This window comes from Falco punctatus (genome assembly GCF_963210335.1).
Source record: "Falco punctatus genome assembly, chromosome: 5".
In the NCBI taxonomy this organism is placed as follows: domain Eukaryota; kingdom Metazoa; phylum Chordata; class Aves; order Falconiformes; family Falconidae; genus Falco; species Falco punctatus.
The window spans coordinates 551,242-569,927 of NC_137584.1; the positions used below are offsets into that span (position 1 = coordinate 551,242).

The 18,686-nt window shown below is 41.8% G+C and overlaps 1 long non-coding RNA gene across 1 annotated transcript; it reads right to left on the bottom strand.

Moving 5' to 3' along the window:
* Positions 1-289: 289 nt before the first annotated feature.
* LOC308064542 lies at positions 290-15,787 on the bottom strand. The gene is made up of 3 exons (XR_013928432.1): positions 14,056-15,787; positions 12,239-12,748; positions 290-11,720 (listed from the first exon to the last, which is right to left on the bottom strand). It is a non-coding gene; the product is annotated as an uncharacterized lncRNA (long non-coding RNA).
* Between the last annotated feature and the right edge of the window lie 2,899 nt (positions 15,788-18,686).

Genomic DNA, 18,686 nt, shown 5'->3' on the forward strand with positions numbered 1-18,686 from the left:
AGAAATACTTTTCTTATGTTTGTTAAGGAGACCTTTCATAAGCTCATATACGTCTCTTTCTGGGGATCAAGCCTGATTCCCCATTACGGATTTCCCACAGCTCACCTCTCAGCTCCGGAGGGATTTCTGGCCGGCTCCCGCTTCCTTTCAGCGGATCATTCAAAGTTCTGTGGGATTCGCTGCATGTCGCTCAGTTAGGCGATTCGAGAGTCACTCCACGTCAGATCCTTCACCAGATCACGTCGGGGTCACCAATTTGCGGCGAATGAAGAGACGGGACGCAGCTTGATGCAAGCAAGTTGTCCGTTTATTAGTGATTTTCTTACAATTATATACGTTTCTACCTTCTACATATTACACACTGATTGGTTAAATCTTAAGCATAAAAAACACTGATTGGTTGATATTTAAGGCACACCGTTAGAACAATAGGAACTTATTAGTTTACCTTGACATAGCAACAGTTTCTATTCCAAAGTTAGGGAGTTTCTCTCTAGGCGGCTTTCTTGATTAACAAAGTTCCTTATCCGCACTATCCGTTCCCTTATCTGGCTACTTGTTTCTCTGTCCGTCTGGCTGCCTCCTCAGCTGTAACGGCTCAGGGGTCTGCAGTTAGCTTGTTCCTTTGTTCCCAGGGCTTGTGCCCTACAAGTTCTAACAAGTCTCTATTCATCAGACTATCAGTACTTGGACTCTTGTCCTTGAGGCCTTGTCCTACAGTGGAAGGCGTTTGACATATTAAATAGGGGACAAAATGGCTTGCAGAAGCCCTAGAAATGCTGCAGCAGTGCCAGCCTCCAGCTCCCCTCGGCTCTGCCCTGCCCAGCAGTGCCCTGAAACACAGTACCAGCAAGAAGTAGTTCTACGAATTAAACTGAGGGTCCAGCATACCACCTTCTCTAGTAAAAAATCTAAGCTAGAGAGACACAAATTTCATGAGCTTTGCCACAGCATTTTCTGTAAACAATTTGGTGTAGACAAGATTCTTTCAGCACATACATCCATCACTCCTTTATGAAGGTTGCTCCAGAGTAGGAGTTAGGTTGTCACTGGAAAAAATGCCTTTCAGGTACATCCAGAAAGGGGATTAGTGAGAGGTGTGTGCAGGATGGATAGGGTTTTGTGTGAGCTCTGCTCACATAGCCATTGCATTGCTCACTAAAGGATAGAACACTGGTTCCCTTGTGCATTCATTCTCCTCCCAAGTTCCATTTCTAATCCATGCACTAAAAAGAAGGTTGGGAAGACCCTACTTCCCAGCTCAATCAGAGGAGAGCTAACATTCTGCTAACTCTGATTACCATATTAGCCTTGCCCATTCCTTCTTTTATATCCCTAAATGGATGGCAACACCATCAGGTTATGAAACTTTTTGCTATTGTGAAAAATCATTCCGTTTTCCGTTCTTGATGCTCTTATAGTTATCTAAAGAAAAGATGCAAGGTGGAATTAAATATATATATATATATACATCCCTAACAGGAATATTCTAATTTTCTTCATATTTAAGATTCTGAAACATACTGTTATATTCAAAAGAAACTCAAATATGCTGTTATGATAAATGCACAGTAAGTCACTCAGCTAGCCATAAATGCTTCATAATAATGCCAGGCAGTGCCACCTTACTGTAAAGATATGCTTATAGTCTCTGAATGGATTTTACTGACTTAAAGAAATCTCATGTAATGCATAATCTATATTAAGACTTTTTTCATTAAACTTTAGGAAAGGGGGATGTCTATTTGACATTAGTACTGTTCATATGTGCTGTATTTAAATCTTTCTGAACTGCATACATTAAAATCATGTTATAGCAATAACAAAAGCCAGATACTCAAAACTGAGGCTGTTAATCCACGCTTGAACTTAGTCCCTGAGGAAATCATTTGCTGTATGACATCAGCAGGGCAAACGGGGTAGCTTCTAAAATATACTTCCAGACAAAATGCAAGAGCTGGTTGTATCAGTGCTCTGAGGTCCAAATTTCCATCAAAAAAACCCAACTGAACAAATAAGAGGCCAATTATGTCTGACCAGAAGATCAGCAATGCTGATTTATATTAGTTTGTCTGTGAAAATCACTGTAGTTTTTCTTTTATGATACTGACACTTCTGCATGGAAATGCACTGTTTTCAAAGAAAACTGGAATATGTATCTGTCATATTCATTCTTCCTTCATTCTTTCTTTTGTTCTTTGCTAATTGTATTTTCATTTCTTCAGTCTCTTTTCCTTCCTTGTTACTTCCCTTTCTTTCTGCTACAACAAATCTCTGTCCCTTTAGTCTCTACACCACAAGTCTCTCTTCCCTCAATTTCTATCCGTCCTTCTTCTATTCTTCCTTCAGTTCTTTCCCCATGTATAACTTGTTATACCTCTCTTTCGAGCACTACTTAATGCTTCATCCTTCTTTCATTTTTCCTAAATCCTGGCAGGTTACTAGTTATTTAGTTATTTTGAATGCCCATTATAGCCTCAGGGTTTCCGAAGTTTAGTTAGTAGCTTTTTAAATGCCCTTAGTATCACTTTTTTCTTTTCACTTCTTTGCCAGCAACTGAAGAAGGAAAGGTTCTTGCACATAGACTCAGGATCTATTCAGTCAGGTCTGGAGGAAGAGAATAAAAAAGGTGGAAACATCTACAGCTACTAGAAATTTTTGGAGCCCTCACATATGAATATGCTTGCAAGTATGGCTGTTATAACCAGGTTCTTTTTTATTTTTCTGCATTAATCTTCTGCTCTTTGTCTTCATTTCTACTGTCATTTGGTGTTAACTAGTTGGTTGAAATATTTTGTATAATTGGACTAAGCAACTATGTTGATAATAAGACAGAGCCCTAAATTCTATAGCCTCAAAATACTTGCAAATTTTCCTTGTAGCCAAATGCTGCCCCTGGCAGAGAAAATTCATTTTTGCTCCATTAGGCTCTGCTGTCTTCAGTTTTCTCTTTCATGCATGCCCCTTTCTTTCCTTAGCTGCCTTCTACAGGATCTTCTGTAGCACTTAGCATCAAAAGTGCAGCTCTTCAGAAAAACCTGTCAATGCAAGAATTTAAATTTGTAAAAATTACACTATAATACCAGCTTGGGGCAATGTACCATGTACACAAGAAGACTTTTTATCTTTGGATGTTTGTCCTTGTGACCAATTACCAAACCCATCTTCCTGACTTATTTTTATCATGACTTGATACCACAGTGGCTGTGACAAAGACCTGTAACATTTCCAGCATTAATTCTGCTGATGCACAATTTTGTTTTAACATGCAACTCCAAAATTCCTAAATGATGTCAAGAAAATATTACATATTATGCTGTAGTTCCAAGGGAACATGTCTCCCTGGAATCTTTAAAGAAAAAAAAAAAAAGAGTAAATAGTATAAAATATTTATAGTATAAAATATTTTTTAAAAGTGGGTAGGAATTTCACGTGCAAATTTTACTCTCTTAATATGCTAAAGAATTTAAATGACATCATTATGCAACCAAGTGCTCTGCTGAGCTGACAGTGTGTATTGATTCCTGTTCATGATGTTGCAGTAATCTTACATCTGTGCTAATTTTAAGAAAGGGGTGAATGAATGGCTGAGAGTCCATGATGTACAGAGCATTTCTAGTGTAAGAAAGCCAGTGTTTAGTAACGTTGCCCAATTCAAAAAAAGGAGACAAAGGAAGGCCAGCTTGAACAAGATGATTTATAGATATATATAAGCACTATAATGTGTAGAAAGGCAATAAAGGGAATGGCTAGTGAATGTTTATTCACTGTTTATCATACTCAAAAAATGCTGGATGTTTATTCACCGATTCTCATTGCACTGGAATTAGGAGACACTAAATTAAATTACCAAGTAACATATTTTTCAAAATAAGAACTTTTCACATCTGCAGTTTGGCCATAAAGCTCGTTATCAAATAAAGACAATTTGTATGCTAAAAGGCTACATGGATTTTAAGAGCAGAGACAAATGCATGGAAGTAGGACCCACCTGGAAAACTGTAGGTGCAGCATTTCTTTCAAAAACCTGGCAGCTTGGAGCAAGCATAAAGGGAAATATCTTTTTTCTGTTTACATTGTTCCTATAGCTTTTTTCGATCTGCTCTTGCTTGGAGACAGCATACTAGGTCTTGGTACTTGCTAGTTGCACCCTGGCCTTCCCATTTCCAGCCATTATTATGACTGCAGTACAGCTGTTCTTGTGTTGGTATTTTATCAGTATAGGTTTTATTTGTGACATTAAGTATTTGAAAATTGTTGCTTTTTTAAAACAGTATTTTTAAACAGGTTTCAAATTTCAAAAATGTAAAAGAGGCCACCATGCGTGACTGTTGAACAAGGTCAACATCCAGTCACCACAGAGTTTCCCAATTCCAGACAAAGAGTGCTTGAATGGGATACCTTTCTTATCCTTTATATGACTTAAACCAGAGGGATGTTAAGCCAGCAGCCTGAGACTTAACAAATCACAGTCACAAAACAGGTTGCTTCTATAGACCATTGCTCTCTTCAGCCCTAACAACAGCAGCTCCCTGAGTCTACCAAATCCCTGTCTCTAAAAAAATTCTCCTGTATTTTTTAAACAGAGCAACACTCACAAAATACATGTAGTGATATCACATCCTCACTAGGATTCACTTCTATCCATCTAGAAATACATCATTACATGAACAAGAGCTTTTAGTTTAGATTAGGCTGGAACATTCAAATTCCTTCCTTTACCTTTGAAACCTATGCACAAAATCAATTAATACAGAAAAAAATAATCCTGCATCAGGTTATTCTCTCTACCTGCAGTTCTTTGGCAGATCTGTGGCAGCTGCAGCAGAAGGCCCTTAAAGTGAAGGTTCTGTAGAAACCATGATGTCCCCAGGCCAGCCAGAACTGCAGACCTATCTGTGCAGGTGTGCCCTTTCAATGTACCTGTGAACTAAGGGGATCAATGGGGTCAGTGAAATATTCATTTTCTCCCACACAAATCAGATCCTCTGGCTCCAAAGGAACTCCATGAATGCATGGATGGACCATACAGCAAAAGTGGTGGCATGTGTTTCTGGGTCATATGAAAGACCCACTTCAGTCTGAGGAGGCATCTGGTCCTGCTAAAGAACTGGAGAGGATTTTCAGACTTTGTGGTAGGAGGTACAGGACTTCTATAAACTCAGCTCTTGTTGAGAGCTGCAGTTTAAGAGGAGTTTCCTAACCATGGTAGACATGGCCAAGGATGCTATGGTGCCCACTTCTTACTAAATATAATCAAGAGGTCTCACAGCTGAGGAACCTATATCAGTCGTCACAATGACAGGGCACTAAAACCAAAAAACACGTAGTCCACCAAGGAGCAAAGGTTTCAGTGAATAGGCATCATGGCTTCATTTGGTCCTGCTTTGCTTTTCTGCACACCTGCAGGAGAAATGTCTGCAGAAAAGAATGAAAAGCAGATACGCTATAGGCTGTTTTCACATCAGGAAGTATCTCCATCCTCTTATAAGTATTGTCTTGGACTAGCATATATCATGATGAACACATACTGATCAACTCCAAGAAGGTACAGAAATGGTCCGGTGAAGGAGATCTGTGAGTGTCTCCAGGGTCAGCTAACAAGTTCTCATATTTTCTGTTTGAAGGCAGAGCTAAGAATGCTAGGGATGGTCTATGATCTTCTGGCACAAACTTGTTGCTGTGATACAGCAAAAGACTTGTTGGGTACAGGCTTCTTGCTGTGATATAGAGAGTCTGTAAATATCATGAAATATAGGTAGTAGGTGTCATATCTATATAATGTGTCATTTAAATAGAGAGAAACATAGGTCAAAATAATTCAATTTTCTGCTCTTGTGGTTCACTGCTACTTTATGGTCATCTTTGAAGCAAAATTTTTTTAGCAAAAATCCTTTCATAATCAAGCTGAGGTTTCTATCACAGGACAAGTACACTGCTTTGCCACCTCAATTCCTAAATTTGGAGAATCCTCTTGAATACATTTTGAGGACATTTTCTCTATTCCCATCTCTCTGGTTTCTCAATTTACTTATCTCTGATTGTAATAATAGTGCTCTCACAGAGACCACTAGTTAAGGGAAGCTGTTAGCAGGGAGAAAAATTGTGATGTGATTTAGCTTTAAGACATAGACTCAAGAAAGGCTCTGGCAACTGATGGTTCCAATTTAACTTCCAGCCATCCCATTCCACATAGGAAATCTTTAAGTTATACATAACACCTTTCATACACTGCTTCTTACAAATTTTCTGCCTTCCATAACTGAAACAACTTTTTTAGCCCGACATTCTCATTTACTGCCTTTATAAAGTGCAGTTCTTGTCAACTTTCATTACACAGGAGTAACAGAAAAACTAAAGGATATACCCCAGAGTAAAAATAAATCAAAGCTTTCCATCTCAAGCAAAATTTACTATAGGTAGCAACAATTACAGTTCTGAAGAATAATACTCAAGGCATCTCTTCATTAAAATTAAAATTAAAATTAAAATTAAAATTAAAATTAAAATTAAAATTACGGAGAATCCACTCTTTCTTAGTAGTTTGCATCTTCACTCTCACTGCTTGCATTCTGCTATAGGCCCAAATTAAATTTGCCTGGTTTCAGCTTCCAGTTGTTAATTCCTATGTTCCTTTTTCTCTTCTGGATGAAAAGCTCCTTACTAACATCTTCATTAGTCCCTCTCCTGAAGAAAAACACTTCTCACCCTTCTTATTGATCAACCAAATAGATTGACCTTCTCAGCTATAAGAAATAATCTTCAGGGCTTGATTATTTTTCTCTCTTTTATTTTTTTTATGTTCTATATATATGATTATCATTTTGTTCTTGTGTAACGTCAATACTGAGATGAACCAAACCCTCCAATTCTCATTGCTACTTCCCTGCTTGTACAGCTGCAGATACTTTTTCTCTGCAGAGTTGCACAAGGCAGCTTCTGGTTACTTGATCACTGGGATCTTCTAAATAATTTTTTGGCATTAGAGGGGGCTGCAAGGATGGCTTCTGTGAGAAGACATCAAGAGATGTCCCTATGTCAGATAGAGACAGCTTCAGCCTGCTCCAAGCCAGACTTGCCGCCAGCCAAAGTTGAGCCCATCAGCAATGTTGGAAGTGTCTCTGTGATAACATATTTAAGAAAGGGTAAAAACTGCTGCACAACAGCTGTAAGAGAGGAGTGAGAATATATGACATAAACAACTCTACAGACACCAAGATCAGTGAAGAAGGAGGGGTAGGAGGTGCTCCAGGTGCTGGCACTGAGATGCCCCTGCAGCCCATGGAGAAGACCATGGTGAAGCAGGTTGTTCCCCTGCAGCCCATGTAGGTCAACAGCAGAGCAGATATCCACACTGCAGTCCATGGAGGACCCCACACCAGAGCAAGGTGGATATACCCTGAAGGAAACTGTGGCCTGTGGAGAGAAGCCCACACAGGAGCAGGTTTTCTGGCAGGAACTGCAGCCTGTGGGAAAGACCTATGCTGGAGAAGTAACCATATGCTGGAGCTAGGAAACTGTGTGAAGAGGAAGAAGTAGCAGAGAAGTGTTATGGACTGGCCACAACTCCATCCCCCAACGCCCTGTGCCACTCAGGCAGCAGGGAGACATTAGAGGAGTCATGCACGAAGCAGAGCCTGGGAAGAAGGGGGAGATGGGGGAAGGTGGTTTTGGGTTTGGTTTTATTTCTCACTATACTACTCTGTTATTAATTCACAACAAATTAAATTAATTTCCCCAGAGTTGAGTCTGGTTTACCCACGATGGTAACTGGTGAGTGTTCTCCCTGTCTTTATCTCAACCCATGAGCTTTTTATCTGATTTTCTCCCCCCTGTCCTGCTGAGGAGGGGCAGTGAGAGAATGGCCTTGTGGGTACCTGGTAGCCAGCCACAGTTACCCACCACACCACTGCCAATTTAACAAGGCTCTACACTTCATGGGGAACCAAGAAAGACATGACAAGAAACAACACAAGTATAGTGAAAAGATGGGTCACCAACCTTTATGGATAGTACTGGATGACCTTCGTTCTTCCCCAAGTGTACCTGGGAAATTCTTTTAATGAAGCAAGACGACATTAAACATCTTTCTTCTAATGGTGTCTTATGTTTGTGTCAGGAGTTCCCAGCTAACTTTGGTACTCCAAGGTGTCTGGGAACTGGGCACTTCAGGTTTTCAGCCATGGAACGAGGTTAATGATACATTGCTCTTTGCAGGGATGGGAATGAATAATATAATTAGTATTGTAACATTCTAAAAATATTCTAAAGATCAGTTGTTCTAATAATGAGAGGCAGTGTGAAACACAGGAAAATGAGAAAGCAATAGGGAAAAAGATTGTTGGCTGTTGGGAGAGGGGTCCACCGGAGTCAAGAAATTACTCAATATGAGTTACGCATCTTGCTCATCTTTATTGGCTTCTAACACTTCTTATACAGGCTCGATACACAAGCATGTTCCCAAAGCAAAAATATAATTGGTTATTAGCCCCTAAGCACGCGCTGCTCTCACACCACTAATTATCATGATTAGAACAAGCATTCTATCCATGCAGCTATTTGCGTTAGCTATGTTTTAGCCTTGCGGTTTGCTACTCCCTTTATTCCCATTCCGCTCCCTATCTCCCTTGGCCTTGCACCTGTCTTCCCTAACAGCTGCAGCTTGTTACAGCCACGGCCTGTTAGTACAACAAAGTTCCTTGGTCTCAGGATTCAAGAATAGATCAAGGCCACTTTCTTGTTAACTTCAGCACAACAACTTCAGCACAATTCTAATTCCAGGCCTATTCTAATTCCAGGCCTGCATTGTGCAGATCTTTAGCGAGTCTGTGGCCACACTTCTGCAGCCATTCTTCTGCAATCCTCCCTTTTTTCTTTTGCACAAGCCAGGCCTGATTGGTTATGTTAAAAACTACTCTCTTTAAACAAGAAAAAGCACAGCTAAAATCTACAAGCATTACAATAATGATTATAACAAAGCATATTCCTTCCATCAATAACATCTTTAAACAACCTGTTATCCCCAATCCTCTCAACCATTCATCAAAGGGATTATCATCAGCAAGAATATGCTTCATGTTTCCCTGCAGTTGTGACAACTTCTTGTGCATCAACATGGAATGATCGGAAAGGTTCATACAACACAGCCCTTCAAAATCCTCACAACCGTGTCCATGTACTAATGACAAAAAATCTACTGCAGCTCTATTTTGTAATGTAGCATGCCTAACACTATTTACATCAAGCGATAACGAACTTAAAATCTGCAATGTAAGATTAAATTGTTTCTCTCCCCAGCACGCTAACCTTCGTATATTCTTAGCATTTAATGTTGTCATTGGTCCCGGCATAAATATGGAGGCTAGGACATTTGCTGTTACAGACTGTAGATCAACTCGGTCATTACATGTTTCATCAAAGGTGCGCAGTGCCCTCCGTGATCTATGAGATTGTTGAGCCATTTTTAATAAGTCTTTCATATGTGGAGCAAACAAAGTCAAACGCCCTAAATAACATGGTCCACCGACAGGATGCATAGGTATTCCTGGCCACGTTCTGTCCCCACAGAAAGACTCCCGGTGGCAACTGATAACCCCATGATACATTTACATGGAAACCTCAGTTTTCAATTCACCCCAAATAGGTGAACTGGTTAGATTTTGAAACCCTGTATAAAACCCCCGTTCACCTTGATGTGTTAGCCATAACTGCCACGGGTTGAAGTGGTGATGACATGTGGGTACAGTCTGCCATACCAGTTGCAGTTACATTAACATATTCAACAGGTACAATGCTACCCAATAGGTCTAACTCCTGCAAAGGTAATTGATGTGGCTGATTTAAATTCTCAATAACCGTCTTCTGCCACGCTGCATTACGCATAGAAGGCCAAACATATTGCCCATTTGGACTCATACATGTACCATTCTGATTGGAAGTCAGATCCACTGTTTTAACATTCAAAAAATCATCAAAATCTGTTTCATTCTCTTGCAGGGGAATACCAATTAAACAAATTCTAAAGAGGTTGTCTGCTTGTTGCAGACTTAAACAAAAGTCTGTTACTCCCGTGATATTTGCCCATGTCACCCGTATGTTTGTCCTAGGCAAGATGTCAAAAATACTTTGGCCAATGGGTAAAAATTTCATCAAGACCGTAAACCAAGTCCACCACTTAAACATGTTTAGTCCTACAATTTCCACCTTTTTTTTTTTAACTCACATTCCACCCCACAAATCTGTGCTTTCACAGATTCTGATGATGTATGCTGTCTCCAGTCAGCATGGTATTGCACTAGTCGTATGCTTTCTTTTGCTTCATGCCCAGTTACTAATCAAACACATACACTCTTTACACCATTTAAATTTAAGCTTTGGCTTACAGAACCGTTTTACCCCACATAGCATACATTGGCACAATACCCGCGGGTTACATCCCTTACAACATAGACAGCTTATTCCATCTGCTTGCTCTGAGTCTTCTCTTCCATCTTCTGATCTTGACATACAGGTCGCACAAACTTGCTAGGGACCCATACAGGTCCTTTATCTGTGGAGATACAAAAATAACCTCTACTGATAAATAACACCTGATTAGGTCCTTCCCATATGCCTGAAGCCATATTTTTATACAGAACATTCAAACCAGGAACTGTAGTTGTTTGGTTCCCTCATCCTGTTTGGTGGTGTATAACAACAGGTGGTCCCTCTCTGTCCTCCGTAAGGGAGAGATAGTTTAAGGTAAACAACACCTTAGTCAACCATTTAGTTGCATCTATGTCCTGCGATACTTTCTGTCTCTGAAGATAATCCTTCAGGGTACGGTTTGCCCTTTCAACAACTGCTTGCCCTTTTGGGGAGTGAGGAATCCCTTTAACGTGTTTAATTCCCCAAGCTGTCATAAACCTGGCGACTCATTGACTACTATACGCTGGACCATTGTCTGTCTTTATTTCTACAGGTACTCCCATGACAGCAAAACAAGACATTGTCTCTCCACATGTAATGCCTTTTCACCAGTTTGTGCAGTGGCCCATATAAAATGAGAATAGGTGTCAATTGTGACATGCACATACTTAAGCTTCCCAAAGTCAGGTACATGTGTTACATCCATTTGCCAAACCTGAAGTGCCTTCAGACCTTTTGGGTTAGTGCCCACCCCTAAACCAGGTCCATGATGACTACATTGAGGACAGGAGAGGACAATACCCTTTGCATCTGCTATGGGTACTTGATACTGTCGATGTAAAGACTTTGCATTCTGATGAAACATCTCGTGGCTGTTATGAGCTTCTTCAAACTTATTTGTTGGTGGAGTTATTGCCAGACAGCTGACCGCTTCATCAGCTCTAGCATTAACTTCACCCAACCTAATTGTCCACTGATGACTTCTAATATGCATAATATAAAATTCATGTTTTCTCTGTCGAAGAGTACTACGCAGTTGTATAAACGTTTCACCAAGATGTTGGTTCTTTGTCTCTCTCAACAAGGCATCTTCAATGCGCTGCACTACACCAACTACGTACAATGAGTCTGATACTATGTTTACAGGTGTATTGTTCCAGCTTCCCAATGCCCAACACACTGCTTTCAGTTCTGAGGTTTGAAGGTTGTCCCATGGTTCACCGGTGATCACTTGTTTCTGCCACAGATTATCAGATTGCCAAACACACGCAGCCCTCTTCATCTTTCGTCCTGCATCTGTAAACACCGTTGGCCTGTTTGTTGGAAGAAGGGTTCGCCGGAGTCAAGAAGATGCTCAATATGAGTTATGCATCTTGCTCAACTTTATTAGTTTCTAACACTACTTATATAGAACCGATACACATGCATATTCGTAAAGCAGAAATATAATTGGTTAGTATTCTCTAAACATGCGTGGTTCTCACACCCCTAATTATCATGACTAAAATAAGCATTCTATCCATGTAGCTAATTGTGTTGCTGTGCTTCAGCCTTGTAGTTTGTTACTCCCTATATTCCCATACCACTCCCTATCTTTCTTGGCCCTGCACCTGCTTTCCCAGCAGCTGTATCTTGTTACAGCCACGGCCTGTTGGCACAACATAATTACTTGGTCTCAGGATTCAAGAACAGCTCAAGGCTACCTTTCTTGTTAACTTCAGCACAGCAACTTCAGCACAGTTCTGATTACAGGCCTATTCTAATACCAGGCCTGGATTGTGCAGATCTTCAGAGATTCTAAGGCCACGCTTCTGCAGCCATTCTTCTACACCTGTCAACTGGTCTTTTTGAGCATAACGGTCTCGCAATCAACTGATAATGTTCTAACATCTTCCAGAGAGGTCCTTTTGGCCGGTTGTTGTGTACAACACCTGTATAGCCCATCAAGGCTTCCTGCATGGCTGTTGAATGTCTCAGGAGCCACTCATAATCATCACCACGGACTGGAATACTGATATCTGCTGGTTCAGTCCCATCAATTTCAACAATCCTGTCTCTTCCTTTTCTCACCAAGGCCGTTACTGCTTCAGGGTGACTTAAAATACGATGTCTGGGTTGCAATGGCAAAAACAACCACTCTAAAACGATTGCCGTATTTTCTTTTGCATTGCAAAATAAGGGCAAAAGGTGAAGTGGCAACATTACAAACCAAAAAAGATAACGGATGATTCACCATTCAGCGACCACACCAGCCAGTCTGAATCTTGCGGGACACAACTTCTAGGGCAGCCCGCTGTTCTGGTGAACAAGTTTGAGGACTGTTGGCTTCAGTGCCATGCAACTAGGATCAGAACGGTTGCAAATCATCATTAGTGAGGCTCTTTGTGTGTCATCAGGGTGTAAGGGAATCTTGAAAAAAACAGTCTTTCAAGTCTATCACAACAATTTGCCAAATCTGAGGGATCATCATAAAAGGTGGAAGAGCAGGTTGCAACACTCCTATCACTAAAATCTGATCATTAACCTTCCATAAATCATGTCCCAGTTATGTGCATCATGATTATTAATCAGTACCGGACAAGCTAACGAGCTGGTCACCTGCCAATCAACCCTCCAAAATAGCATCACGAATAACACCAAACCAATGCTGTAGAATTGGATCTTTTCTTGAGTTCAGCACCGGTGGGGTAGTTGGGCTAACTGGAGGAAATACAGGTATTGAAGCAGTAGGCAGGTTCATTTTAACTCGCTTTACCAGGTTTCTTAATTTATCTATTACCTCCTGTAAGGATTTCTCTGTATTGTTATCACAAGGCTTTTCCCCGCCTTCCTCCTCAAGTTCGTCCGATGATGTTTCAGGATGAGGAGGGTACAACGTCGGATGGCACTTTTGCCCCCCTGACGTGATTGGTGCAGCAGGACTCGCTGCCCCGCCCTCCTGGGGAGGCTCAGCAGCCTCTTCGGGGTTCGCCTCAGTTACCGCAGGTTCCCGAGGAGTAACTTTGGGTTTGTCCACTGTCTTACCTGAAAGCTCCGGCACTGTTGAACACGCAGGGGCGGACGTACCCTTCATAGGACGAGTATGCCCAACTCCGAAAACTGTAGCCAAGGGAGAAGGCTTAGGTGAATCACCCTTCTGCTCCACCAGTTTTTCTATCACATCTCTCCCCAACGCTTCTATGGCCGCCGCCGCTACTTTTTTATTTATTTATTTATTTTTATTTCCACCTTCATAGTTTCCAGTGTTAGCTATCGACCGCCACGTCGCTCCTTACACTTTAGCTTCTTTTCCTTCTTTGCCTCCCTCGATCATAGTATCCCAGAGGCAATTTCCCACTTCTCTCCATTTCGCAATACTAAACAATAATGCGGGCTCGGGGATCTTACTCTTTTTTCGTGCCCAGCGAACTAAGGTCTCCACTTCTGTCTCTTTAACGCCCTCCCCTCTCTTAAGGAGGATGCCAGTTAACAGTTTAATTGCCATCGCAGTCTTCTCAGACTTCCCCCCCTTTCACAGAAAGGATATCAGCGGAGAAGCCCTGCCGCAATTTACTCGTCGAGGTCTTCCTTAGTGCCCCGCCCCCCCCCCCCTCCCCAGAGAGGAATTTAGCATAGACCCCTGCCGCGATTTACTCTGCGTGGTCTTACCACCGGCGGGGGTGCAATCTGCAGCTCTACACCGAACTCTGGACTCCACTTTTCGCCAGCAGCTGTGGGGATCCGTCGCGGTGGGTGGGTGGGCGAGCGGGGGGAGCCGCGGGGCACGACACAGCACTCTGGCGGGGCACGGGGAACTGTGCTAGTGTAAGAAGCAATCTGGCTAGCGAAGTACAGTCACCGGGTGTCATGATTTCAGAGTCAAACAAATAATTCAGCATGTGCTTGACTGGTTCTGATTGTAAACCATATTGTGTAACAATTTGTCGTAGCTGCTGCATAAACTTCCAATCAAAAGGTTTCCACGTTGCGGCTGCTGTACCATCTGGTAACGTGGTGGTCTGCACCGGACATGCAACAGCAGGGGCAGCCTGCCACTCTCCCTCCAATATAGCTTCTTGTATAACCCCAGACCAACGACTTTGGGAAGCGGCAGTCTGGAGGATAATGCCTTCCTGGGTCAGGACTTGAACATCACGACCACCAGTAGGCAGATGGCATTCATTCAGTTGCTGCTGCAAGCGGTTTAGGGTCCGGTCAAACGGTTTTGTTCAGGGACGGGGCATCGGGGCAGCTGGGGTGGGTTCATTTTCTTTATTGGACTCTGCGCTCATTCAGAGGCGCGCTCAGACCCGCTCTTGTACCCTCTTCCTCATCTAGCTGGGGGGGCAGCTCTCGGTAGCTTTCAGGTCGGCGTGGAGCACCTGTTGTGGCGGTACCCTCCGGTGTTGGTGTCAGGTGTAATAGCTCTGTCGCAGATTTTTTAATAGGCACAATTATGCCTTTCGCAGATGGAACGCCTTGACTAAATAATCGGGTAGACTCCAACGACTCGGTTTCCCGACTGAGGAGGTCTGAAGTAGCCATAGCCTTCTTTTTCTCCACAACCATTGATCGTAAATGGTTCATGACCTCCTGCCAGGTTGGTCCCAAGTCCTTGGCCGACTTGCTACCACTAAGGGTCGCATCCCAAAGGGAATCCCCGATCTCTCGCCACTCAGTCACACTAAACATCAATTGTGGGTCTTTTAGGTGTCCTTTTTCCTTCGCCCACCTACATAGCTCATGGAGCTTCTTTGTGCTCATGCTAGCCTCTTGCTTAGCAAGAATCTCAGATAATAGTGTGAGTGCTGCCTCCCTTTCCATTATCAAGGGAAAAACAGTCTTACCGGTGCAGGTCTGTGCAGGAGCTCTATGCCGGATTCAGATGCCTTTACTCCTTACGGATACCTTCCTGCTCAAACTCCTCTCTAGCGTCTCGCAATTCACAATGCCCACTGTCGCAATGCAAAGGCAGAGTTTTCCAGCTTTCCCGTCGTTTGGGCGCCAATTGTTGGGAGAGGGGTCCACCGGAGTCAAGAAATTACTCAATATGAGTTACGCATCTTGCTCATCTTTATTGGCTTCTAACACTCCTTATACAGGCTCGATACACAAGCATGTTCCCAAAGCAAAAATATAATTGGTTATTAGCCCCTAAGCACGCGCTGCTCTCACACCACTAATTATCATGATTAGAACAAGCATTCTATCCATGCAGCTATTTGCGTTAGCTATGTTTTAGCCTTGCGGTTTGCTACTCCCTTTATTCCCATTCCGCTCCCTATCTCCCTTGGCCTTGCACCTGTCTTCCCTAACAGCTGCAGCTTGTTACAGCCACGGCCTGTTAGTACAACAAAGTTCCTTGGTCTCAGGATTCAGAATAGATCAAGGCCACTTTCTTGTTAACTTCAGCACAACAACTTCAGCACAATTCTAATTCCAGGCCTATTCTAATTCCAGGCCTGCATTGTGCAGATCTTTAGCGAGTCTGTGGCCATGCTTCTGCAGCCATTCTTCTACAATTGTCCAATTAAAGCGAAAAAGAAACACTTTCACAAGCTTAATGAAATGTTTTCATAGTTAAAAATAAAAACACTGACCACTGACTACTTACCAGGGTTGTGTTGAACAACAGTTTGCACAGTGAGAAATTTTACTTTAAAATTTTGTTCTGATTTCAATTTTTTAATCAAACGAGTCTGAAAAAACATGACTGAATTGCCTTAGGGAAAAAATAATTTCAGTCAATTGAAATATGTCATTCAGTTTCTATTCAGTCACTCCAATATATGAATATTGCACATAGATACTGAATATGCAATACATGTTGCCTAAAAATGTTATGCACGAAAAGTGCACTTATTTTCTCACACAGTGAAAATTTTGTAAGGTAAGAATCTGGACGTGAGAGAATTTCTTTTTAGAGTGCTTGCAACTTGCAACAAGCTTGCAACTGAACCTAACTGGAAAGAACAAGAAACACAAGCTACCACTTGAAATCTTGCAAATAAGCTCTAAATTTAATTACAATTTTGATGCAGATGGGTAGATAAAATATAGCAAGCTAAATATGTTCAAAAGTGCATATGATGAAACTAAACCTGCAAATCATGAGATGTTACCTTCACTAAATGTCTATTGACACATTTTTGGAGTCTGTCCATTAATGTATTTTGGTTTATTTCATTCCATTTCTACTAGTTTTAAGGACATGGAAAACTTGATTTAATACTAAAAGGACATTTTTAAAGAACTCTTGAATTCTACTATTTATATTGTAGTTCTATCTGTAGTTCCTCTATGACTTGAACTATAAAGCTTTTATGTCTAACAATTTCTAGCTGAATTCTCTAAGATCACAGATAAAAACTACTCATTAAAAGTAAAGGAAAATAGGTAAGAAATTGGTTCGTTTTGAAACTAAAAGTGCAGGTTAGCTGACCACCCAGGTATCAGTTCTACTAGCCAGAATTTGGTGAGGAATATGCTTGTTTTCTATTCTTACAGCAGACTTTGCAGACTCACAAGACCAAGCATTTCCTCACAGATTTGAAGCCAAGTTTAATAAATCAGGACAACTTTGTGCTGCAAAGTTGAAGATACTGTCTCAGAAAAGGCTGCTGGGAATAACATCCTGTAAGGATGGTAGTAAGATATTTAGATTTAGACTGCCACTTTAGTTTTTGGGAGATGAGATCTGACAGTGGTACCAGTGCAGACAGCAGGGCACTGTTAAGGCTGCATGTGTGCAGAGGGAAGCTGAGGTAACCATCACTCTCTGGCCCTGAAAGCACTGCAGCTTACGAGCCTGGAGCCCAGAAAGGGTGAGCTTACCATTCTCCTTGATAGGGTTAACTAGCACAAAATCACTCAGGGATTGTACCATGAAGTGTTCTTAAAAGCACAGAAAGTCCTTTGCTGGGTCTTGCCCATAGTCACTCCGTTGTCGCTCAGCAGAGGTCATCCACTGGTAAAGAGAAGAATAAGGACACATCAACAGCATGTTAAAGGGTGCTAAATCTGAGACCTTATTTTAACCACTAGGCACATCTAATACTGAACTCAGTGCTGTCTGTCAGAGATAAGCATGGCTTAGCCAGTCAGGTGTCTCAGGGACAGATAGAAAGCTTTGGTCCCCATAAGGAGCAGTGTTTATGTGCTTGGTAATGTCACAGTCCAGTATGGGGGCAAGGACCCAATAAGATTCCCTGAGGAGTGACAGGATAAAAGGGAACCACAGTCCTTCTGGTTAAAAACTACCTTCTTACCGGATAAATTATGTCCATTTTAGTTGTCTTAGCGATGGTGTGAATATGGTCCCAGTCTTTACCCTAGATTCTTTCTTTATTTGTCATTGCCTGATTTTGCCAATTTGCTGAAACCTGACAGATGTCGGTTCCTAACATTTTGAATGACCTCAGAAGTTGCCACTAGCATGATTTAGACCAATTAAAACAGGTTTGAAATTGATGCAGATGAAATTGAAATTGTCTGCAGATCTCCCTGTCCAGCTTTCTAATCCTGGGTTGAGGTGGTCCACTGCACCCATGTCTGGCTTCAGCCAATTTTGAAAACTCCAGGAGGGAGCTGGATGGCCAGAGCTGAAGGCAGCTATTATTTATAGGCTACAGGGTCACCCTCCATTCCCAGTGCAGAGCTGTGCCTGTTCTTGTAGCTGTCTTGATGATTCTTTCTTCTCATTCCCACCCCAGCATCACATCCCTCTGCTCTCCACAGGGAAACATCTATCTTGCCCATTGCTTTCCTCTCTCCACCTCATCCTTTTTGAGCAGATGAGGAGGGACAGGAGTCAGGAAAAGGACATGCTTTTAGAATAGGGAGGAGAACTGAGAAGGTTAAGAGGAGAAGAAATGAGAGAATGCCCAGCCTGTAGTTCAGTGCCAAAGGCAGTCAAACTCACCATCTACCCTGTTTCCCTACCTTCCTGCTCAAAACTATCACAGTTTTTCCTCCATGATCCTACTGCTAAAATAACAGTAATGAACAGGCAGAGCTTTGTTTTCCTGATATGTATTGTTTGCAGGATTGGTTTGCGGGTGTAGTCATTGCCTTCCGCTTTTTTATCAAATGTACAGAACATTTCTATGCAAAGCAAAGGTTTTCACCACCCTGATATAAGTGCCTACCTTTGTCATAAACCTCATGGAAATACTATTATTGTTCATTCTATTATGGTCAGCACATGCAAAGTTAACAGCAGACAATAATGTTCGCATTGCTGTGGAATATTCTCAAGCCACATTTTTAATCTGTTATGCCTAGTAAAGATTTAAAAAGAC